The sequence below is a fragment of the Scyliorhinus torazame genome, chromosome 17 (genome assembly GCF_047496885.1).
Source record: "Scyliorhinus torazame isolate Kashiwa2021f chromosome 17, sScyTor2.1, whole genome shotgun sequence".
Classification (NCBI taxonomy): Eukaryota; Metazoa; Chordata; class Chondrichthyes; order Carcharhiniformes; family Scyliorhinidae; genus Scyliorhinus; species Scyliorhinus torazame.
The window spans coordinates 158,647,302-158,673,030 of NC_092723.1; the positions used below are offsets into that span (position 1 = coordinate 158,647,302).

Consider the following 25,729-nt stretch of genomic DNA (forward strand, 5'->3'; position numbering starts at 1 on the left):
CAGTAGACTTTTTCACCAGGTGTCTGAGGGCCGTGGTGTGTGAGGCCAGGTTTGGGATAAACTTGCCCAAAAAGTTTACCATACCTAGGAAGCACAGCACCGCCTTCTTGTCTTCAGGGGTCTTCATGGCTTCGATGGCCTTGACCTTGTCTGTGTCCGGGCGCACACCCTGTTGAGATATCAGGTCACCTAAGAACTTAAGTGCCGACATGCCAGAGCAACACTTGGCCCTGTTCAGCTTGAGGCCATTGGCATGGACATTGCGGAATACCTGCTGGAGACGAGAGATGTGCTCTTTGGGGTCATGGACCATATGATAACGTCGTCCACATACACATGAACCCCTTCAATGCCCTCCATCATCTGCCCCATGATTCTATGGAAGATCTCTGAGGCTGAGACAATGCCGAACGGCATACGGTTATAGCAGTACCTGCCAAACAGTGTGTTGAAGGTGCAGAGCCTTCTGCTGGACTCATCCAGCTGGATTTGCCAGAATCCATGTGATGCATCTAACTTTGTGAAAAACCGGGCATGTGCCATCTCACTTGTGTCCCGCTTCGGGATGGGGTAGTGTTCCCGCATTATATTCTGCTGAGATCCTTGGGATCAATGCAGATGCGCAGCTCCCCCAAAGGCTTTCTTACACATACCATCGAACTGACCCAGTCAGTCGGTTCTGTAACTTTGGAAATGATGCCCTGGTCCTGAAGAGCCTGGAGCTGTGCCTTCAGGCGCTCCTTCAGTGGAGCCGGGACCCGGCGTGGTGCGTGGACCACAGGCGTGTCATCAGGCCGTAACAGGATCTTGTACCGATATGGCAGAGTCCACATCCCGTCGAACATTGAGCGAGGATGTCGTCAATGCCGGCTTGAAGATCCCCGTTGGGGGAGGTCATTTGTGTAGACCCGCTGCACAAGGTGTAGTTGCTTGCATGCCTGTGTGCTGAGCAGAAAGGCCCTGTCTGGCTTGACGATCTCAAACCGTAGCCTTGCGTGATTGCTCTTGTTGGAGACGAGCAGATGGCAGGATCCCAGTGCTGTGATGACATTGCCGTTATAGTCCAGGAGCTGGCAGGCTGCTGGAAAGAGCTTGGGTTGTTTCTTGATGCGATTGAAATCCGCCTGTGAAAGGAGATTGGCAGGCTCACCTGTGTCCAGCTTGAACTGGATTGAGCATTGACCTACTTGCAGCACCGCACGCCATTCGTCCGCAGAATCCACATCGAGAATGGACAGGCGTTGTGATGATGTCGGTGAGGCATGTTCACGTGTGGTAATGATGCCTACATGGTAGGGGGACTCCAGGCAGTCATCCTCTGGGTCCGTTGTGCTGCCAGGATCAGAATCCTGTAAACCTTGCTGTACACTCCTAACGCATCTGTGTTGGAATTGGGAGCGCTGGCCTCTGACTGGTGGTGCAGACCTGCACACAGCTGCATTGTGTCCAGGCTTTCCACAATTTAAACATCACCTGCCTCTTGCAGGGCAGTGTCTCTTTAAGTGGCCGGTGCCGCAGTTCGGGCACGTCATGACGTCATTATGCTCCGTGCGCTGTCGCACATGCGCAGTGCGGTCGGCAGACGTTCGCATCTGCGCAGTGTGGTGATCAGCCGCTTCATTATCCCATTCGCATTGCGCATGCGTGGGCTCCGGGAAGAGCGCGGAAATGGCCGCTTTCATTAATGCTGAGGCGCTGCATCCGGGCGTTGGCCTGCACACTGTCTGCCTCGTGGGAGGCAGGTTTCTCATTTGCAGCCGATTTGTATTGGGAATACCGATTTTTGGCGTGCTCATGCGCTGTACATGTTTCAATCGCGACTGACATATGCTTGATTTTTAAAAGCTGCGCTCCAAAAATGATTTGGTCTCTGATCATGGAGTCAGCAATATCACCAAAGTTGCAGGACAGCGCTAGTAGACAGAGATTAGTTAAGAAGGAGTTGAAAGATTCATCTTTACCTTGTAGGCGTTGTTTGAATATATAGCGCGCGAAGATTTCATTGGTGTCCACGTCACAATGACTATCAAACTTGTCCAGGATGGTCTGAAACTTTGTCTTGTCCTGGCCTTCGGTGAAGTTAAACAAGTTGAAGAGTTGGATGGCTAGATCCTGTTGCTCGTTTTAGCCTTAGTTTAATTGCTCTAATTCTGTCACCTTTGCTCTTGAGTCGCCAGGTATCTTTCTGATACCGCCACGTGGTTCAAGTCCGAGTAATGATTAATAATCCAACACACCGCTTAGTAAGAGTTAAATCAACGCTCATTTATTATATACAGCAATCAATACTTATACATTAATTCTACTTCTAAGCTACTTCCTACAACTAACAGGCCAATACTTAACTTTGGAAATGGCCCACCAGGTCAGGGAAACGAATGGCCTTTCGTATGGGTTCTGAGCCTGCGGCATTCAAAGCTGGTACAGGTCGATAGTCAGGAGTGTCGCTCTTGTAGCGATCGTTGGGAGTAAGACTTACGTTTCTCGCGGCTGTTGCAGAGGGTCTCGAAGGGTGCGGAGAGGAGAAGAAGGGTCGATTTGAACTTGGCCCCTATTCTTATAGTCCCCAGAGGTTTCCCGCCTCTCGGGGCGGACCTTGTACCTGGTTCCAAGTGATTGGACTTGGTTCCAATCACTTGGTTCGATATTCTCCAATGCTGGAGCGATTCCTTGATCGAGTGATGGTCGTTTACCTCTCTTTGTGTCAGCTCCTGCTGGCGCCGAAAAGTCTGGGTCGGCTTTGTGTTACTAATTTGTAGCATATTGTTCCCGGGATTGCTACTTTATATGCAGATGGCTGGATTGTTGTGATGTTGATGGCTGCAGGTATCGATTCGGTCTGGCTTCCCCAGAGGCGAATACACCGTTTTACCTGCAGCTGTCAGTTTGAGTCCTGTTGGCTGATTTTCCCATCAGCCTCTTCCATTCGCCATTTTAAATCAGGGTTTGGCCATTCTAATCTTGAGTTAGCCATTTTAAGCGGCTACAATCCCCCGCAGTTGAGAAGAGAAGCGCAATCTTCCTTGCATCAGACGCACCCTCGAGGTCTGAGGCTTCGATGTACAGCAGAAACCTTTGCTTGAAAGTCCGCCAGTTGGCACTGAGATTGCCGGAGGTCCGCAGCTGTTGAGGAGCCTGGATCTTCTCCATGGTGCCAGGATACATTTGTTGGTCGTCATGGAACAGATTGAGGTAAACCACCTAGGGATAGCAGTCTCCTGGTACCATGTCGTGTTAAGCACACTGAGATAACACTGGATGCAGCTTTAACTGAAAGATACTCCAGACCTTGAAGTTAGTTCAATCTGATTTATTGAACCTGTCACACAGTTAGCACAGTTCTCTGTGAGTTCGACTCTCTGCTAACCTAAGTGTGATTACTCTGTTTGACTGAACCAGACTAGCTCTTAGCCACGTGCTGGAGGTGTTATGTGATATATACACCCTGACTCACTCTGTAGATGTCCCCAGTGGAAAGAGGCGGAGTGTGAGTGCCTCGTGCCTTTTATAGTGGGAAACTACCCCCAAGTGTTCTGCCTGCTGATTGGTTATGTCCTGTTCTCTGTGTTCATTAGCTGCCTGTCTGTATCTCATTATGTGCATGTCTGCATCTCATGACAAGGGCCAATTGGCCCTTCAAGTTGACAAGATTACGGCTGATCTGATGTGGGCCGTAACTCCACTTTTCTGCCTGTCGCACATAGCCCTCGACTCCCTTATTAATCAAATCTGTCTAACTCAGCCTTGAATATACTGAATAACCCAGCCCGCGCTGGTCACTGAGGAAGAATATTCCAAACTCTTTTTTTAAAATATAAATTTAGAGTACCCAATTCTTTTTTTCCAATTAATGGGCAATTTAATGTGACCAGTCCACCCAACCTGCACATCTTTGGATTGTGCGGATGAAACCCGTGCAGACACGGGGAGAATGTGCAAACTCCACACGGACAGTGACCCAGGGCCGAGATGTGAACCCAATCCTCAGCGCTGTGGGCAGAAGTGCTAACCACTGCGCCACCGTGCCACCCCAGAATTCCAAACTCTAATGACCCTCTCAGAGAAGAAATTCCTCCTCATCTCCATCTTAAATGGGGTGTGCTTATTTTTAAACTGTGTCCCCTAATTCTAGATTCCCCCACGATGGGAAACATCCTCTCAGTCTCTACCCGTCAAGCTCCCTCAGAATCTCCATGGTAACACCTCTACCCACTTGCCAACCAATCAACATTCTCTTCTCAGACAATATACTAACATTCTGGCGTAGCGTCCTGATAAGTGCAGGATGAAAAGTTTCAACATGTCCCTTTTTTCAGCAATACTTTTAATGCCTGTTTGTATATTTTTTGCTAGTTTTCTCTTGCACATGACCTCTCGCTGCTCACCTCCTCAAGAATTGAAATGGCCTTTTTCCCAATCTCCAACATTTTTGCAATGGTAAACGAAAGTGTTCTGTCGTGTTGGGTGTTCTGCTATACAGACAAACCAACACGGTTGCAGATGGTACAACTCTGTTTTATTACTATCAATAACAACATCAGTAAACATATGACTGTGGTTCGTTCTTTACCCTTTAACTTGTGGACCCAGCCCTAACACTATCTTAGAGAGACACTCAGCACATGGTGCATGTCTGAGTGGCACACTGTGAGCTCTGTGCCCTGAGCTGTCTCCTGCTAGAATGAGCGGGAACTGTGGTGTTCCCCATTTTATAGTGCGTGTGCTCTTGCTTGTGATTGGCTGTGATGTTGCGTGTGTGTTGATTGGTCCGTTGATCCGTCCATCAGTGTGTATGTGTGTTTGCACCATGATGTTTATCTGAATATCATGACAGTAAACGAAAGTGTTCAAAGAACATTGCAAATTGAGATATTTAATGCCCTGTAACTTTTTTTGTTTGCTTCTGGATGTTGTTCATGACAATGTCGGGAAGATTAATATTTATTGAAGATTAATATCTATAGGACAAGCCAGGAGGTTTGGGAAGCCCAGTAGTAACCTGATGTGGGCCAAGCCAAGCTAAAAGTGTGCCCTGTTAATACAATTGCTCCACTCTGCACAGACTCTTGTTGAATAGATCTGTTTGTCTCATGGTAACAGGCAAAACTAGGAAGAGGAAGGAAACGTCAGTCTCCAAACCACTTTGCACATCAGCCTCACTTCAGATGCATTGCACCCATTCCAGTGCCATGTTTAAAACAGAGCACCATCATGTTTTGTGTCCCACTTAACCCTGGCTAACCTTATGTCCACCTGAGGGGGAAGACAAGGCCTCAGTTCATCACCTTATCCGAAGAAGCACCACCAGCCATGCAGCACTCAATCAGTACTGCACTGATGTGTCAGGCTGGATTTTATTTTGAAATGTCTGCGGGTGGGGGTTTGAACACACAACATAGCAACTCAGAGGTGAGCATGCTACTCACTAAGTACTACACCCATGATGTATGTGCTCTTGCAATCTTTGATTGCACAGATTGGAAGGAGTTTAGTGATTACAGATGTCAGGCATTTTAGGGAGCAATGTGTTCTCCCAGCAGAGGGAGGGAGGGGGGAATAGAAAGGGAGTGGACCGGAGGCACTCCCAGCTTCTGGGTACCCGGCTGCAGACAGGTCTGTGGGTATATATGTTGAAGCAGTGAGTGTCACAAAGACCAGCAGAAAGAAGTTAATTGTGCCCAGCTTCTCTTTCTCGTCACCAAAAGTAATCGCTCTTATTGCGCCAGTTTGAATCTAAGGCTGGCAATGTCGCATTAAAGTAAAATCTTATTGGGGCTGTTTGGAGAGGTTTCCATTGCCAGGTGGGTGGTGTAACGTTAGCTGACTGGGAAGTGTCTGGCTGTGTTTGCAGAAGCTCCCTCAATGTGAGCATTCATCAGTCAGTTAGTCCCTTCACCATCTCTGATCAGCCTGGAGCAATGGCACAAGAAAACTGAGAAGGCAGGAATGCCTGAATTATCCACATTCAAACACAGCAGGAAAATTACGGGATCAGAGTTTGAAGTCTGCACTGTAAGAAGCCAGTGGTAGTTACTTTACTGGTCTAATGATCTGGAAATATGAGTTCAAATCCCACCGTGGTTGCTGGCTGGGGAATTTAAATTTAATTAACTAAATATATCAAGGATGAAAAAAGCACCATTAGTATCAAAATGGTGACCATGGAACTACCAGATTGCCCTAAAACCCATCTGGTTCACGAATGTTCTTTATAGAAGGAAATCTATCTGGTCTGGCCTATATGTGAAACAGCCCTCTGAAATGTCCTTGCAAGTTTCTCAGTTAGATTCAAGATCCATTATGTTTTCTTATTTGCAATTAGTGATGACAATGAGTTATTCATATTGTGCCTTTAGCATAATAAAACATTCTAAAGTGCTTCACAGAGGTATTATTAAATTAAATAGGAGATAATATTAAAATAATCTTTATTAGGGTCACAAGTGGACCTACATTAACACTGCAATGAAGTTGCTGTGAAAAGCCCCTAGTCACCACACTCCGACGCCTGTTCAGGTACACTGAGAGAGAATTCAAAATGTCCAATTTACCTAACAAGCATGTCTTTCGGGACTTGTGGGAGGAAACCGGAGCACCCGGAGGAAACCCACACAGACATGGTGAGAACATGGAGTCTCCGCATGCACAGCGACCCAAGCCGGGAATCAAACCCGCGCCCCTGGCGCTGTGAAGCAACAGTGCTAACCACTGTGGTACCGTGCCACCCATATATTAGGTCTGTTGATCAAAATCTGGTCAAAGAGGTAGGTTTTAAGGAGTTTTTGAAGGAAGAAAATGAGCTAGAGATTTGGAGAGGTGTAGGGAAGGAATTCTAGATGTTAGAAAACAGACAACTGAGGTCACAGCCACCAATGATGGAGCGATTAAAATTGTTGACAGAGTGGCGATTTGTATGGTTTTATAATAGACAGGGCTGGTTTTCAGCTGGTCTGCCTCCTGTCTGGCACTGGATATCTTTATGCCTGCTATTTTTACATTGAAACCCCCAACCTTTAAGAACCACAATTGAATCGCCTTTCCTTGGAGTAGCTGTCTGCTTTATTTTCTATTCCCTGTTCTATTTTCTATTCAAATTTACTAAGGGTAGAATGTGGGAGAGCAGCCTGTCATTGGAATAATCAAGTCTAGAGGTAACAAAGGAAATTCAATGAAGGTTTCAGCAACAGACGAGCTGATGAAGTCACTGGCAATAGATACTGGTCCTGCCAACAAATCCCAAAACGTCAGCTGATGTATAAACTAAATGCAATATTCTAATAAATAAAGACCATCTACATTGTAATACAATAACTATAGATCTCCTCTTTCTTAATGTTTTGGTCACTATTTACCCCTCTCCCCCAATCTCTCCTTCCCCCCAAACCCCCCTCACTGCATTTCCTTCCTTCCCACCCAGACCCTTTCCCCAATCTTCCTTGCCCCTAATCACCGTCTCCCCGCATTCCCCTCCTTCACACCCAATCCCCCCTCCCCAATCCGTCCTTCACCAATCCCTCTACTCCCCGCCCCCCCCCCCCGCAATCACCCTCTTCCCCATTCCCCTGCTTCCCACCCATTTCCCTCTTTCCTCCCCCCCATTCCCTGACCCTCCCACAACCCCTCCCCCCCGACTACCCTGTTCCATCCTCCAAGGGTGTGTGTAACGTTAGCCTCGGGTGATATGCCTGTGTTGGCACGGTCAGTGTGGGTCACTATACAAGGCAGGAGAGTGATGATCACTCGCTGTGAGGTTAGCTCTGGTGCTCAGTTTATGTCAAAGTCTGACTTCTGTCTTTCTGCTGACAACCCGCTCACATCCATCCTCTGAATGGGATCTGCATCGGGGGCGTTTGATCTTTGACCACTGTGCCCGAGGGGATGGGGTATGGGGGCGGCAAGGTCGACTTACCGATGTCACTGGCATCGCCTTGCCACCCTGTTCTGCCTGCTGCCCATGAGATGCACCAGTGTCAGGAGGCGGGGATTTAGAAGAACTGCAGACCGCTGTTGTTTCCTTGTTGGCAGGCCCTGTGTTGACCTTCAGCACCCTCCTCTCTGACAGTGCCCGTGGGGCTCTATCCATGGGACGTAGGGGCTGCTGGACTGAGGGCTCCGGAGGCTTCTGAGTCCTCCAGCTTTGCCAGCCCTGGAGGCTCCTCTTTGCGTGTGCCATGGTGTTGATGCCCTCAGCAATGCTCCTCAGTGACTGGGCCATGGCCTTCAGTGTCTTTGCAATGTCCACCTGTGTCTCAGACATGTCCCTCAGCGACTGGGACATGTGTCGAGGCCCTCAGCCATGGTCGTCACAGTCTGAGCAATGCCTCACCACCACTCAAGACACAGACGTCAGGCTCCAGGCTTTCCCCTGTAGTCGCCACCCTCGCAGTGTTGGCCTTAGTGCCACACATTGTCAGCATCATCTCCTGCACCATCGTCTTTGGGATTCCTCCAACCGGCTATGCACTGGCTGGAGTGTCGCTGACATCCCCTCCTGAATGTCACTGCTTCACCCTAGCATCTGCATCAGCTCTGGGATAACCGTGCCCAGAGACTCGGCATCCGTCTGGGACTCAGCTGAGTCCTGGGACCCAGCAGACCTCCGACTACTGACTCCCTTGGATGTTCCTGCCTCCACCTGATGTGCATCAGCAACTGTGTGATGCTCACCAGATTGTACCTTAGAAGCCTGTCCACTAATGACACCCATTGGGGTGTGTGTCTCTGTGCTGGTGGAAGGTGGGAGTGATAGCTGTGATGCCTCGATAGTGGTCTCCTTGAAGCTCTCCTCTGAGGTGCTCTCTTGGGTGGCCCGGTCCCATCAGCTGGAGATCCTGCGAGACAATGGACATGTGGTCAGTGAGAGGGCAGGATCATTTTGTCTGACATGAACTACTCACTTGAAACAGATCATCTGGGAGAAGGGACAGTGAATCCTCACCTCTGTGGCACAGGCCTACCTCGCTGTCAGTGACTGCTCTCTCCTCGGCCAACCCCGTGATTTCCAGCACTGGTTCCTCATGGGTGGTGATGTGTACTCTGCCCCCATCTTGGCCCTTTCCTGTTTGTTATGGGTTATTATCTCCTGGAGGGACAAAGAGAGGGTATTGTGAGCCCTACTCTTGATGGATTGGGGGGTCTATATCAGGGGGCATGCATGGGCACCGCACTTGGACATGAATGGGTTGTGCTGGTGGGTGCCAGAGGTTCTGAGGAACAAGCATGAAGATTGGATATTGGGAGGGTCCAAGGTGTCAGGCAGTGGATGGGGGGGGGGGATTTGGAATTTGATGTTGGCAGATGGAAATGATGCCAGGGGAGAGGTGGTAACGTGCCCTTGCAGCTCGGTGGAAGTCGTTGGTCTTCCTCTGACATTGGATAGACATATGGACGATAAGGGAATAGTGTAGATGGGCTTTAGAGTGGTTTCACGGGTCGGCGTGACATCGAGGGCCGAAGGGCCTGTACTGCGCTGTAATGTTCTATGTTCTATGTACAGCGGTCCTCCTGGTCATGCTGCCCACATTGACAGCTGCTGCCACTGCCTCCCAGGCAGTATTGTGACCCTACTGCTGGTCCTCTGACCCCCTCGGGGGAACAGATGTTCCACCTCGCATCAACGCATCGAGAAGCTTGGCCAGGCCTGCATCGCCAAAGCAAAGAGCAGGTCTGCATGCTGCCATGCTCGTGTGTTGACTGGGAGTGAGTGGTGAGGGAGCGTTTAAAAGCAGCTCCCCCCTTGTTAGTGGTGAGTTGTTGAGGCAGGGGCCTGGCGAATCAGACGGCAGGACAGCTAGTGGTGGCGAGACGCTCATGGAGACTCATTTCCTGCACTTATTGGGACTCAGACCTGGGCCGTGACCTCGCCAACATGGCCGTCGAAAAACACCCCGTCGATAGATTTATGTATGTTGCTTATTTCGTCGTTGTTGTAAAACCAAAAATACCTCAATAAAATGTTTATTTAAAAAAAATAAAAACACCCCGCCAAACGCACCCAAAATCACACGTAGAAATGTTTCCGTTAAATCGATGTTTATGTAATTGGGGTAGGAATTCAGTTTCTGTGTCTGGTAAATGTGGGAAGCACAAATCACAATAATCCTGCGAGGGAGCCTGTGATTTTCTGCCTGATAGTGTGAGCTGGAGTTGTACAATTGGACAACTCATGCCCAAGAGGCGGAATTGGAATTTTTACCCCGTCAGTAAACTCACATCTTCAGCAAGCTCAGGAAAACACCTCTTTAATGGCAGATAGTGGGTGGAATTTTACCAAATATAGTACTGTCATTTCGGGTGCGGAAACGGTGCAAATAGCTGGCATCATTCCCTAGGCGCTGGTTAGCACAGGGCTAAATTGCTGGCTTTGAAAACTGACCAAGGCAGGCCAGCAGCACGGTTCAATTCCCGTACCAGCCTCCCCGAACAGGCGCCAGAATGTGGCGACTAGGGGCTTTTCACAGTAACTTCATTTGAAGCCTGCTTGTGACGATAAGCGATTTTAGTTTCATTTCATCGCAATCTTCCCGTCTTTAGTCAATGTTTGGAGGAGGGCATGATTTGCACTGACTTTGAGAGGGGTCGGGCCGATCGCCCAATCTCTGGCATCAGGCCCCTTCTCGCCAGCATCGCCCCTCCCCCTTCTCGCCAGCATGAGCCCCCCTTTTCCAACCAGCATCAGTTGCCCCCCCCACCCTCCTTGCCAGCATCGCCTCTCCCCCTCTCGCAGACATCAGGTTCCTCCCATTCTCACCAGCATCACCCCCGCCTTCATCGCTGGCATCAGATCCCCCCTCCTTGTTGGCACCTCCGCTCGCCCCCTTCGCCAGCATCACTGCATCCCCCTCACTAGTATCAGCCCCCCTTTCTTTAAAAAATAAATAAATTTAGAGTACCCAATTCATTTTTTCCAATTAAGGGGCAATTTAGCGCGGCCAATCCACCTACCCTGCACATCTTTGGGTTGTGGGGGTGAAACCCACACAAACACGGGGAGAATGTGCAAACTCCACACAGACAGTGACCGAGGGCCGGGATCGAACCTGGGACCTTGGCTCTGTGAGGCAGCAGTGCTGCCCAGCACCCCCCTTTTTGCCAGCATCAGCCTCCCCCCGCCCTCGCTAGCATTGCCTCCCCCTCGCTGGCCTCGCTCCCCCTCGCTGGCATGGCCTCCCCCTCGCTGGCATGGCCTCCCCCTCGCTGGCCTCGCTCCCCCTCGCTGGCATGGCTCCCCCTCGCTGGCCTCGCTCCCCCTCGCTGGCATGGCCTCCCCCTTGCTGGCATGGCCTCCCCCTCGCTGGCATGGCTCCCCCTCGCTGGCATTGCCTCCCCCTCGCTGGCAGGGCCTCCCCCTCGCTGGCCTCGCTCCCCCTCGCTGGCATGGCTCCCCCTCGCTGGCCTCGCGCCCCCTCGCTGGCATGGCTCCCCCTCGCTGGCATGGCTCCCCCTCGCTGGCATGGCCTCCCCCTCGCTGGCCTCGCTCCCCCTCGCTGGCATGGCTCCCCCTCGCTGGCATGGCTCCCCCTCGCTGGCATGGCCTCCCCCTCGCTGGCCACGCTCCCCCTCGCTGGCATGGCTCCCCCTCGCTGGCATGGCCTCCCCGTCGCTGGCATGGCCTCCCCCTCGCTGGCATGGCCTCCCCCTCGCTGGCATGGCCTCCCCCTCGCTGGCATGGCCTCCCCCTTGCTGGCATGGCTCCCCCTCGCTGGCATGGCTCCCCCTCGCTGGCATGGCCTCCCCCTCGCTGGCCTCGCTCCCCCTCGCTGGCCTCGCTCCCCCTCGCTGGCATGGCCTCCCCCTCGCTGGCCTCGCTCCCCCTTGCTGGCATGGCTCCCCCTCGCTGGCATGGCTCCCCCTCGCTGGCCTCTCTCCCCCTCGCTGGCCTCGCTCCCCCTCGCTGGCATGGCCTCCCCCTCGCTGGCCTCGCTCCCCCTCGCTGGCCTCGCTCCCCCTCGCTGGCCTCGCTCCCCCTCGCTGGCCTCGCTCCCCCTCGCTGGCATGGCCTACCCCTCGCCGGCCTCGCTCCCCCTCGCTGGCCTCGCTCCCCCTCGCTGGCATGGCTCCCCCTCGCTGGCCTCGCTCCCCCTCGCTGGCATGGCTCCCCTCGCTGGCCTCGCTCCCCCTTGCTGGCATGGCTCCCCCTCGCTGGCATGGCTCCCGTTCGCTGGCATGGCCTCCCCCTCGCTGGCCTCGCTCCCCCTCGCTGGCATGGCTCCCCCTCACTGGCATGGCTCCCCCTCGCTGGCCTCGCTCCCCCTCGCTCCCCCTCGCTGGCATGGCCTCCCCCTCGCTGGTTTCGCTTCACTGCTTGCCAGCGCCGCATCCCTCCCTCCCCTTCCTTGTCTGCATAAGCCCTCCCCCCCCTTTTTCGGACATCAGATCCCTCCCATTCACACGAGCATCAGCCCCCATCTCATCAGCATCGTCCCCCTCCCCCTACCTCACCAGCATCACCCTCCCCATCTCACCAGTGTCACCCACCCCCCGCCTTTCTCGCTGGCTTCAGCACCCCCTCTCACCGGCATTGCCCCCCCCCCTCCCTCCACCTTGCCAGCATCGCCTCCTATCCTCACCAGCTTCACCCCACCACTCGCCAGCCGGCATTGCCACCCCCCCCCATCTCGGCAGCATCGCCCCGCCCCTCACCGGCACCGCCTTTCCCCTTCTCGCCAGCATCAGACCCCCCTCTCGAGGCATTGCCCCCCCCCCCCCCTTGCCAGCATCGTTCACTGAGCACCTGCATTGCCCTCCCTCCGTTCTCGGCGGTATCAGATCCCCTCGCCAGCTTCGTCCCACCGCTCACCAGCATGGCCCCCACCCTGTTCACCCCCCCCCCCCCCCCCCCCCCCAGGTGAGCGATACTCTGCTATTTCCAAGTGTCTCCCGTCTCATACCAACTACCCAGGGGCTACAGTGGCGTCTGAGCCCCCCTCCCCGCAGTTTGCGGAGACCCGCGCAGCGTCACACTTCACTGGCAGCTGGGAGAATTGCAGCAGCCGGGAGAATCCAATTTAAAACTGGATATTTAAATAAAGATTTAAATATGCAACAAGTCGACACCCAGCGAGGGTGAGAACCAGATTATATCTAACTGGGAGGACCCTGGAACACACCCAGCACAAATCCCATTTCAGGGCTCACCTGGTATTTTCCCGGCAAAGCAGGATTTGGGCTGGGTGCGACGCAGCTGGAAAATCGCCCTCATTATGTCATTTAAAACGCACTCCATTTCACAAAGGATACTGAGAACTGTCAGATAGAGCCTTCTACCCAATAAACAAGTTTGAGTGCGATCACTAATCATTTTAGAGTGACAGCTGCAGTCTCTGCTGTTTTCCCCAACGGCACCTCTCCAACCTGTGACCGATGCCACTTAGAAAGACAAGGCCTGCAGGTATATGGCAGCACTGTCATCGGCAAGTTCCTCTCCAAGTCACACATCACTCTGACATGAAACATTCATCACTTCAGTGTGAAGATTCCCCCCCTAAGAGCATTGCTGGAGTGTCTCAGCCATGGACTGCAGGACCTCGAGAAGGTGTCTCACCATCTCCTTGACTGATGGGCAATAAATGCTGGCCTTCCCAGTCACACTCTTACCTTGAAAGTGAATATTTTTTATATTTTAAATTGAGGGATTGGGGTTAAATCTTGTTTCACTCTTGTCTGTCAATAGCAGTGGATCATGGGAGAGGTCTCAGGGGGAATGTTACCCCAAATGCTCATCAATTGCCCCCCCCCCCCCCCCCCACCCCCACCCTCCAACAGGACCATTCCAAGGGCACAACCAACAGTAATCTCACGCGCTGTCAAGCTGCGATCTGTTATAAATCTCGAGTCTGTTCCCTTCACTGCAGACTCCTCGGTGACTGGATTAGAGAAGGCCCAGAGAACCTTTTGGAATCTGGGCGTGCATGGCTCTGTGCAAGTCACAACGGAGGAGTGCAGTGGTTGATTTCAAACTTTGTGTTGTCAGGCTGGTGTGTGAGCAGACTGAGGGGCCCCCTACGGGGAGATTCAGAGCCCAGTTAGTGAGGGCCAGGACAGAGCTGGGGTGGGGAGGAGGAGGAGTGCTTTCCAATGCTCTGCAGTCCTATTGGGAGGGGGAGTTCTGGCAGCTTGTATGATTGCTCATAGAGTTTGGTACATCACAGGCCTCAGGTTCTATTCCTATTCATAGAGGTGTTGCTAGAGAGCTTGTAATCCCTCACAGCTGCATGGTTTGTTTTGTAACAGAGTTCAACTTCTCTCAGCCACAAAACATGCAAGATAAAGCATTTTCTCAGCTGCCTTAAAACAAATTTTCAAATCCCTTCTGAATTTTCCTATCTTTAAAACAAAAACAAAGATTTTTATGAGGTTCCTCCACCCTGCCTTCAGTAACCTATCCCCCTCCCGTTACTGATGGTGCCTCGACTGTCGAGCTCTCTCAGACTGTCAGGTTTCTGTTATGAGGGTGTGATGTGGAATCAGAGATCGTTCTCCCTGCCCCCAGTGCATTTTCTGTCAGTGAAGCTCTGTTCAAAAATGAAGTACACTGAGTTTGACCGTGAGGCAAGACACTTGTTCTGGACCAAGGAGTGTTATGAAAAAGTTGGGAACAAATTTGCACTTGTATAACACCCAAAGAGCTGCGCAAATGGAGTACTTTTTCCTAAATGTGGTTAGAATAGAATAGAATTCCTACAGTGCAGAAGGAGGCCATTTGGCCCATCGAAGCTGCACCGACCCACCTAACCTACACATCCTTGGACACTGAGGGATTATTTAGCATGTCCAGTCCACCTGACCTGCACATCTTTGGATTGTGGGAGGAAACCGCTCCCGGGTCCCTGAAAATGAAATGAAAATCGCTTATTGTCACAAGTAGGCTTCAAATGAAGCTACTGTGAAAAGCCCCTAGTCGCCACATTCCGGCGCCTGTTCGGGGAGGCTGGTACGGGAATCGAACCGTGCTGCTGGCCTGCCTTGGTCTGCTTTAAAAGCCAGCGATTTAGCCCAGTGTGCTAAACCAGCCCTGGTGCTGCGAGGCAGCAGTGCTAACTACTGTGCGCCATGCCGCCCATACAGGTTAATGAAGGGAGAGATGTGTAAAGAGTCTGTGCCAGTCTGCTGAAATTCCTAATGGGGAAATGGTCAAAAAACCCGGTGTATTCAACTACACCCTGGGGGGAGAGCATAGGGTGTAGCATGGCATTGCATAGCCCCTAATGACAAAAAAGATGTGGAAACAGAACTCTTCTGTGGAATTCAAAGGAGGAATATTGCAGGGTATGGGGACGGAGCAGGAAAGTATGATTGGACCCATTGCAAGAAAAACACTGGAGCCAATATGTGAAAAGCTATACTCCACAAACAGCAATAAGATAATGACCAGATAATCTGTTTTAATGGAGAACTTTAAGGAATAAATATTAACCAGAATACAGAAGTGAACTCTGCTGCTGATCGTCCAATAGTTGCGAGGGCTCTTTTCTGTCCAGCTAAGAGGGTAGACGAGGCCTAGGTTTAATGTCTTTACAGAGAAAAGTTCCATTTATACAGCCCTGATTAGGTGGCAAAATACGTTTTCCAATTTTTGCGCCTGCTCTGTGTAAGAATAAAGACATTTTAGTGCAGATACAAATCAGGCACTGGGTCACTGCTGCTCAAACTCATTTGCTGTGTCTATTTAAATAAACATGCAGGTCTTGGGAATCCGATGAATTAAAGTGGGAGAGTGCGGATGTATTTTGAGGCCCCTACTGACTGTGCAAGTGCCTCATTCTTGGCTTCTTCCCATGTTCAATGTAGACAGGATTCCTCCTGGTGTGGGGAGTTACAGACTCCAGCTGTGTCGGTACCTTACCAAGACGCATTTGTTTGGAAACAGAAACCAGTTAATACACTTACTCCAAAGTTGAATCATTGGAGTTGAAGCACTAAAAAGGGTGCAATGTTTCAGTGAAGCTTCAAGCCATTACAGGCCACGGGAGAGGTAGGAGAGGGAGGGGATGCTGGTTAGGCCTTTGCTGAAATTGGCACGGATTGAATCAAATCTATTCCCTGTAGGAATTCAGAGCTGATGAACACAGTGGGGGTTGTGGTGGTGGGGAATGTGGCGCTCCCCCACAGGCACTAGCATTCCAGTGCTCACAGAGAGCACAGCCCCCAGCGTCTGCTTAGGACCAGCACACAGACTTGGGCTAGAAGGACTCACTCTGGTTTCCTGGGGCAAAGGTGATCTGTACGCACACAATAATTTATTGCTGGGTAGCTTAACCCTTTGAATGCTGGATTTCTTTGAAAAAAAGAGACGTATTTCTATAGTGTCTTTTACAACCTCAGAACTTCCCAGAGCGATTCGCAGCTAATTCAGTTCTCTTCAAAGGGTAGCCACATTGTAGTTGTAACGTTGGAAACACAGTCGCCAATTTCTGCACAGCAAGCTCCCACAAACAGCAGTATGACAGTGACCAGATAATGGGCCAAATATTCCAAGGTTTGGCAGTCACTGTTGGATTGGCGCTCCCCTCCGGAGCTCTGCATTTCTCACCTGGAATTCCGAACTGGGCCTCTTCAGAAAAACAATGAGTGTGTGAGGTAAGTGGGTAGGGTGGAAGGGTGGCATAATGGGTAGGGTGCCAGCTGAAGTGTTGGGTACTCTGCTACACAGACGAACCAACACGGTTGTGAATGGTACAGCGCAGTTTTATTTCAAACATCTATTTACAGTGGTAAACTGTTTACTGAGGTTCGATCATGACCCTTGATTCTGTGGACCTATTCCTAATTCTATCGTGTAGTGGCACTCAGCACATGGTGGATGTCTGAGTGGCTTGTAATGAGCTCTGTACCCTGAGCCGTCTCCTGCTCGAGTCCCCAGGAAGTGTCGTGTTCCCTGTTTTGTACTGTGTATGCTCTTGCCTGTGATTGGCTGTCGTGTTGTGTGTGTTGATTGGTCCGTTGATCTGTCCATCAGTGTGTATGTATGTATGTGCTGTGATGTTTACCTGAATATCATGACACCAGCTGAGTAGGATAGCAGGTGGTGAGGTCGTGTTGGTGGAGGTAGTTCGAGGGTCAGGGGGAGACGGAGGGTCAGGATAGAATAGGAGGATCAGTGCGGAGAGTTGGAGGGCTGGTGGGGAGGGGAGCTGGAGGGTTGAGGTGTTGTCGAGTCAGTGGGCGGAGTTGGAAGGTCGGAAGGGTGAAGAGAGTTCAAGGGTCAATGGGATGTTGGAAGGTAAGGGAAGAGCTTGGAGGTGACAGTGGGGAGTTGGGAGGGGCTCAGTTGTTTAGTTACCCAGACAAGGTTTTTTTCCGGTCTAATTTACTGGTAATTAAGTCGTAATCTTTTGAAGTCTCCAACCTTAACTCGAGAGTGGGGGCCTTTTTTGGAGGGTTCTGGATGCGGGGGAATTACCTATCGGAAGTTGAAACTTTCTAGACAATTCCCACAGACTCCTTTCATTGGGACTTTCAACGGGATCTTTCAGGAAGATCTGGGCAAATCTATTTTTGTGATGTTGGTTGCGGGAGAAATATTGGCCAGGAGAGCTCCCAACTGGTATGGTTGACAAACTGGAACAACCTTCCAATTCAATTCACAGGCACGTCCATCTTTAACATCTGAGCTGGTGTCGAGCCAGGTCCCAGAGGAGAGCAACCAGTTTCTAACCTACTGTAGCACCTAGCCATCTCAGAGTTATTTTCATATCTACTTTCTGATCAGTCTTTTAATTTGGATTCCATCTATGAGCCAGCTCCTGTTGTTTCTGGTGTTAAACCTGGAATCTCCAGATTCAAATTTACCAACCAGAATTATATAGAGAGACAGGAGAAGCCAAGATTATTCTCCTTAGAGCAGAGAAGGTGAAGGGGAGATTTAATAGAGGTGGTCAAAATTATGAAGGATTTGATCCAATAAATAAGCAGAAACTGCGGGCAGAAGGGTTGGCATCCAGAGATCGCATTAAAAATAAAAGCCAGGAGGAGAAACGGATGCTTTTTATAGGCAGTGAGTTGTTTTGGGCTGGGATTTGCTGCCTGAAAGAGTAATGGAAACAGATAATAATTTTAAACAAAGGATTAGGTAAATACTTGAAGGAGAAAGTTTTGCAAAGTTATGGGGAAAGAAGATGAGAGTGGAAATAATTGGATTCCTGTTCCAGTGGGACAGTACAGGTTTGATGGACAAAATTACCTCCTTCTATGCAATATGATTCCCTGGACGCGAATCTGTGGCCTTGTTTCACTCGGACAAGAGCACGATGAGGCCGGGAGAAGCCAAAAATGAGAACCACGCCGAGCGCCAAACCTTTTGCGATGTAACTGGCCCACTCTCATAGATGAAATCGGGACCCTGCGTAGTGCGGCAAGAAACCAATAATTACCACTTAAGCCCTAAAGCCTATTTCCATACAATTAACAGGGACCACCCCCATATCCAACGGGCTCCTGTGATCCAGTGGCCTCCCCAGCAAGTGGAAACGCAGGCCTGCGGGGACCAGAGGAGGGCCGGGGGCACTGGCTTGCTGCCCCTGTGTCGGAGTGGTGTGTAGCACTTCCCACAACCCAAGTAGACCCCCGTGGGTGGGTGTGCAATGTAGCATGTGAGGCTTGGTGGTTAACATTCCAATCACACCTTGATGCCTGGACACTGTGCTTGAACACTTTGGGAGGCAGCACCACACACGCAGCAGCCAACCTCTGAACCACCCAGGGGATGGGCCCCGCATGTCCGCGGCGAGGGTATGATGATATTCTGTTCAGGTGCCTGAGGTGCAGGGTGTGTGGTGCAATGAGCAGGCACCCCGCCCCCCCCCCCAACCCCGCCCCTCCGCGGCCAGGTGTGATTGGGCAGGGCGTGTTGGGTGGCCCGGGGGGGGGCTGCCAGGATCCCACGCCTGGGGGGTGGGGAATGGGATTAGTGGTCGGCCCGCATTGTGGAACAAAGAGCCAGAGGTGTTATGCTGGTTGTGGTGAGAGTATTATAATGTGTCTTGTACAAGTGCTCACCACTGCCCCATTATCCCGATGGTGCCTCCCCCCCCCACACAATTCTTACCCCCTACCAACCCCCCGCCCCCAAATGCCCTCTCAGTGATCCTCGAAGTGCTTCGCCTTCTTTCCTCTCCTCCCAAGTCTAGGTATAGCCCCAGGATGCACATCAGAGGTGGAGGCAGCCAGCTGCCTCCCAGGTCCCGTGGCCTTCAATGCCCAGGTGGTGGTCCTGTGGGGGCTCTGGGGCTGTAGGGCCCCGGCGTACTCGGGGACACATGCACAACCCTGTCCTGGGTGCTGACTGTGAGACGCGGCTTCGCCAGAGGAGTGGAACTTGGGGAGCTGGTGGCTGGTGGCTACCATCGCCAGTCCATAGGAGCGTTACGGGTTGTCACCCAGTGTCCCCTCCTCCGGCTCAACGGCCATAGGGTCCTGGGGTTCACCTCGGATTCGAGGGGCAGCTGGATTGAGCCCCGACTGCCCCTGCGCCATCTGGCCCTGTCAGCCCCGGCGTCTCCCCAATGTCTGCACCGTGGTGTCGACACTCTCAGTGATGCTCCTCAGTGACTGGGACAAACCCAGCAGTGCCTCAGCCATTCCCATCTGAGTCCGCCTCCTCAAGATCCGTGTGGTACTTAGTCACATCTCCCAGCGAGTCAGGACAGTCTACCGAAGCTCTCAGCCATGGCCGTCACCGACTATGCCATGTCTTGGACACCTTCACTAATGCCAATGCCGTGTGCTCCATTGCGGCCGCTACCCTAGCAGCGTTGGTCTCGGTGCCATGCATTGCCAGGGACACCTCCTGTACCCGTAGCCTCTGAGACTCCTCCAATCGGTTGTGGACCTGCTGGATGTCGCTGTCATCTACCTCTGAATGTCCCAGCTGAACCCTAAAGTCTGCATCAGCTCGGGGTAACCCTATTCCAGAGGCTCAGCATCTGACTGGGACCCAGCTGGGTCCTGGGATCCAGCAGACCTCCGAATACTGTCTCACCTGGGTGCCACGCCCTCCACCTGATGTGTATCAGCAACTGAGGTGCACACCAGAATGTGCCCCAGGACCCTGATCGCTAATGTTGCCCACCGGTAGGTGTGTGTATCTGCGCTGGTGGAGGGTGGGGATGACGGCTGTGACGCATCAATTGTGGCATCCGTGGAGCTCTCCGAGGTGTTCTCCTGGGAGGCAGGATGGGGGACAACCCTGGTTGGGTCGGCGCCGTCGGCTGGAGGTCCTGCAGGAGAATGAACACAAGGATAGTGGGAGGGATGGGTCAGTCCGTACAGCATTGACAACTCACGTTTGACAAATCCTCCGGGTGGGGCTGGTGGATCCTCACCTCTGCGACATGCGTTGACCTCCACGTTGGTGATCGCCCTGCCCTCGGCCGTCCCCGTCACCTCCAGGACCCGCTCCTTGAAGCTGGTGAGGTTTTTTTTTGGGGGGGGGGGGGGGGGGGGGGGTGCCAACTCATGCATGCGGCCCGGTGTAGGTTGTTGACCATTTTGTGGCACTGGAGCCCAGTCCTCCTGGTCACCCTGCCCCAGCTGACGCCCACTGCCATTCTATCCCAGGCAGCACTGGCTGGGCCCTCGCCCGGCGATTGTGGGGCAGCTTCTCCTGCGGAGACACAAAGAGGGTATCGTTAGTTGCACGTGTAGTTCACCATGGTGGAGGGGGGGATGTGATGGAAGGGTGGTGGGGATTAAGGGAGGGTTGGGGGGGTATGGGAGGGTTGGGGGGGGGCTAAAGAAGAGTTGGGGAGGCTGTTCGCGTGGGGGTGGGAGGTTTTCGGGAGGGCGTGTGCCAACTCACGCGTGCGGCCCGGTGTAGGTTGTTGACCTTCTTGCGGAACTGGAGGCCAGTCCTCCTAGTCACCTTGCCCGAGCTGACACCCACTGCCATTTCGTCCCAGGCAGCACTGGCTGCCCTGTGGCCCACTCTCCGGGACCCTCAGGGGAACAGGACATCCCTCCCTCAGGGGAACAGGACATCCCTCCCTCAGGGGAACAGGCCATCCCTCCCTCAGGGGAACAGGACATCCCTCCCTCAGGGGAACAGGACATCCCTCCCTCAGGGGAACAAGAAATCCCTCCCTCAGGGGAACAGGACATCCCTCCCTCAGGGGAACAGGACATCCCTCCCTCAGGGGAACAAGAAATCCCTCCCTCAGGGGAACAAGAAATCCCTCCCTCAGGGGAACAGGACATCCCTCCCTCAGGGGAACAGGCCATCCCTCCCTCAGGGGAACAGGACATCCCTCCCTCAGGGGAACAGGACATCCCTCCCTCAGGGGAACAAGAAATCCCTCCCTCAGGGGAACAGGACATCCCTCCCTCAGGGGAACAGGACATCCCTCCCTCAGGGGAACAAGAAATCCCTCCCTCAGGGGAACAGGACATCCCTCCCTCAGGGGAACAGGACATCCCTCCCTCAGGGGAACAGGACATCCCTCCCTCAGGGGAACAGGACATCCCTCCCTCAGGGGAACAGGACATCCCTCCCTCAGGGGAACAGGACATCCCTCCCTCAGGGGAACAGGACATCCCTCCCTCAGGGGAACAGGACATCCCTCCCTCAGGGGAACAGGACATCCCTCCCTCAGGGGAACAGGACATCCCTCCCTCAGGGGAACAGGCCATCCCTTGACCGTATCTAGGAGCCTCCCCAGGTCCGCATCTCCAAATCATGGGCCGGTCGACTTGGCGCCCTGGCTACAAGCTGAGTGGGGTTGGCTGTGCAAAAGTTATTTAAATGCTGCTGGACCTTATTAGCGGGGGACTGGTGAGTGTGATCCCAGCAAATCGGGTGGCAAGCCTTAATTTGCGGCATGAAGCCTGTGGGGCCTCATTAAGTGGACCAATCAACGTTGTATTGCGTCGCGGCCTCGCCGGGCCGAACACCGGGAAGCTCGCGGCAATACTCGCTCGCTACGACACTTAGAAACCTTTCCGGAGAATTGCAGCCTCTGATTCCAACCGGATTTAACAGTTTGCTCCCAGGATCCCAGAAAGAGAAAAATATAATGGGCAGTGTTATTGGTCAATAGTGAAGCCTTGCAGCAACCCAGAGCGAATTGTCTCCTTCTACACTGTAGTGATTCTTTGTCCCTTTCACAAACTGCACACAAGTTACCCTTGGAGAGAGTGATCAAGTAGAGTGAAAAGTGCAGCATCTTCAAGGGATGTGGCTGTTAATAATAATAATAATCATCATCATCATTGACACAAGTAGGCTTACATTGCAATGAAGTTACTGTGAAAAGCCCCTAGTCGCCACATCCTGGTGCCTGTTCGGGTAAACAGAGGGAGAATTCAGAATGTCCAATTCACCCAACACGTCTTTCGGGACTTGTGGGAGGAAACCGGAGCGCCCGGAGGAATCCCACGCAGACCCGGGGAGAACGTGCACACTCCGCACGGATAGTGAACCAGCCGGGAATCGAACCTGGGACCCTGGCGCTGTAGTGGCTGGATTCAAATCAGGCTACTGTTGTCGCCAGGGAAAAGTTCCAAATCCCTTCAATCTCGCAGACTCGGGAAGGTCAGCTGCTTCCCATTACAGCATCTTGCAGCCCACACATGGGAGAAAAATGTCACATGTCTCACCCAGGTGTGGTGATTTGAGAAAAGTGAGGCCTTCTCTCAGGCTGCTTTCAAGAGGGATTTGATCAGGAAATCAGCAGCAAAATACTGAGGCTAAAAGAGTTAAATTCTGAGGACAGTTTGCATTGACAATGCTTGTTTTCCCTTGAATCTAATTTAAATTATTTATTTATAAATTTAGAGTACCCAATTAATTTTTTCCAATTAAGGGGCTATTTAGTGCGGTCAATCCACCTACCCTGCACATCTTTGGGTTGTGGGGGCGAAACCCATGCAAACACGGGGAGAATGTGCAAACTCCACACGGACAGTGAGCCAGAGCCGGGATCGAACCTGGGACCTCGGCACCGTGAGGCAACAGGGCTAACCCACTGCGCCACCGTGCTGCCCTTCATTTAAATTATGAATGGAGTTGATCAGATAAATAAAGAGAAACTATTTTCCCTGATGGGGGAGTTCAGAGTAAGGGGGCATAAGCTTGAAATTGGAGCCAGTCCGAGTCGGGTAATGTCAGGAAACCTTTCTTCACACACAGAGGAGTGGGAATCTGGGAGTTTTACTGCCTTGCCTCTCCCCCTCCCCCAACCTTCCCACCAAAAGCTTATGAGACTAGGGGTCAATTTGAAATGTCAAAACTGAGAATGATAGATTTTTGTATTGAGCAGGAATATTAAGGGATACGGAGCTAAGGTGGTAAATGTTGCCTATCAGCCAGATTTGATGGGCTGAATGGCCTATTCCTGTTCTTACATCCCTAAATGAAAAGCCGAGGAAAAGCTCAGAGAGAGACATCTTGCTTTTGCCTCCCAACTCTCTTTAGATTTATTGTCACGTGTACTGAGGTACAATGAAAAGTATTGTTCTGTGTGCAGTTCAGATAGATCACTCCATACATAAATACATAGAACATACCATAAATACACAATGTAAATACATAAACATAGGGCACGATCCTCTCCCAAAGCTTTCTAAGTTAATTTGTGGTGGGTTTTTCTGGGAGTTTCCCGCTGGCTCTGCTGGCGATTTCCCCACTTTTAGTCACTTTTTGGGGCCCTGCGGAGTTTCTCAGCAGTTTAGGCCACACTCAGAATTTTTTTTAGCACTAAGGAGTTTAACTCCGAGATCGGGCCGCCATTTTGAAAGGGTGCCCCAATCTCTAAGTGAACTTCTGGGTTCCCCCACCCATGGCCAGTGTCACCCCCCCCACACACATGGACACTACCCCACACCCCCCATGTGAGGACACCCGCTATGGGGTCTCTGGGGGTCCCCTCTCTTCAGGGCCCCCTAGGCCACCTTACAGCACCCCTCTCCCTTCTGGGATCCCCACTTATCACCCACCTAATCTCCCAGAGGCCCCTACTTACATGTCCTGCACCCCCCCCACCCTTCAAACCTTCCCCCCACCCTCATTTCATGGGCATGGCCTCCCTGGCCCTTGGCATTGCCACCCTGGCACTCGGGCACCCTATCAATGCCACCCTGGAACCCAGACAGTGCTCCTGCTGGCTTGGCAGTGCCAGGCTGGCAGTGCCATGGTGCCAGCTGGACAGTGCCAAGGTGCCCATGTTCCGGGGGGAGGGCCAGCAAGCCACTCTGCACGTACCCTGACCACCCTGGGGTCTTCGGTAGCCCGGGAGACCCTCAAGGTGCCGTTCTGCCTGGTCCATGTTTGTGTGGACCAGCACTGATCGGCATCCAGCTGCAGTCTCCCTGGGGAGACCGACGAATCGAGGGAGGCTGGGAGATCCCTCGCAGTTAGGTCGTAAGTAGGTTTGCGGCCTACACTTGGACTTGTGGCGCAACGGTAGCGCGTCTGACTCTAGATCAGGTTTGCAACCAACTTCCGCCAGCATCATTCCCTGCTTCATCATCATCTGCCCCGCTTATTTGGGGTGGGGTTCCAATGCTGACATCGCGTGGGATGTTGGAGAATCCTGGGAGGCTGGGAGCCTATAAGGAGCTCACTGCAACCCTCTCCCGGCATTTCTCCAGCCTTGTTGCACAACACGGCCGGAGAATTGTGCCCATAGACATTGGAAGCAGCACAGGGTATATAGTACTACAACTGCAGAGAAGATGCGTACAAAGATCAGTTCAGTCCATAAGAAGGACATTCAGGAGTCTGGTAACAACAGGGAAGTAGCTGTTTTTGAATCTATTGGTGCGTGTTCTCAAAATTTGTATCTTCTGCCCGATGGAAGAGGTTGGAAGAGAGAATAACCTGGGTGGGAGGGGTCTTTAATTATACTGCCCACTTTCCAAATGGGAGGTGTAGACAGATTCAATAGATAGAGGTGGGTTCACGTGATGGACTGGGCTGTGATCACGACTCTCTGCAGTTTCTTACAGTCTTGGGCCGAGCAGTTACTATACCAAGCTTACTCAAGATTGATGATTCCAGTCCAAAGGATATTCAGTGTCCCTCGGTGCCTTTCAGTCAATGAATTACCGTTGATGCATAATCACCATTGTTGCATAGAAGACCTGGCTGTCAATTTGTGTACAGACAAATATTACATTATCTACAGCACAGAAGCCAAACCATTCAATCCAACTGGTCCATGCCAAGGTTTAAACTTTTCTCAAGCCTCTGCCCACCCTTAATCTAACTCTATATTTATTTATTTATTTATTTAAAAATATATATATTTTTATTAAAGTTTTGCAAAATTTTTCATAATAAACAATAGTAATAATACTAACACAACAAAATAGAGTGAACATTAACATAGTGCAGAAAGAGAATATACAATAACAATTAACTAGACGTTACCCCACGCGCCTCAGTCTTCCCAACATCCCCCCCCCCCCCATCTAACTCAATATTTTATTCCTTTCTCCCTCATGCTCATCTAGAGTCCCCTTAAACGCATCTATTCTACACTATTTGCCTTAGTGGTGGTGAGTTCCACATTCTCACCACTCTCAGGGTGACGAGGTTTCTCCTGAATTCATTACTAGATTTTTAGTGACTGTCTTACATTTATGGCCTTTCGTTCTGATCTCCCCTGCAAGTAAAACCATCTTCTCTTCGCCTACCCTTTTATAATTTTAAACACCTCGATTAGGTGTCTTCTCTTTTTCAGAGAAAGGAGTTGTTGCAGCCTGTTCAATCTTTCCTTTTTTAAAAGTATTTTTA

At 51.7% G+C, this 25,729-nt stretch overlaps 1 protein-coding gene across 5 annotated transcripts in view; it reads left to right on the forward strand.

Annotated features, from left to right (window-relative positions):
- Positions 1-25,729, forward strand: part of glis2b (GLIS family zinc finger 2b) — a 265,569-nt gene that overhangs the window by 193,644 nt on the left and 46,196 nt on the right. Inside the window, exon 1 of one of the 5 annotated variants that reach the window (XM_072481434.1) lies at positions 16,396-16,578. The exons of the other annotated variants lie outside the window; for them this stretch is intronic. The gene's annotated coding sequence lies outside the window, so the exon portion shown is untranslated. Of the gene's footprint in view, positions 1-16,395; positions 16,579-25,729 lie in introns of those variants that run through there. 5 annotated transcript variants of the gene reach the window in all.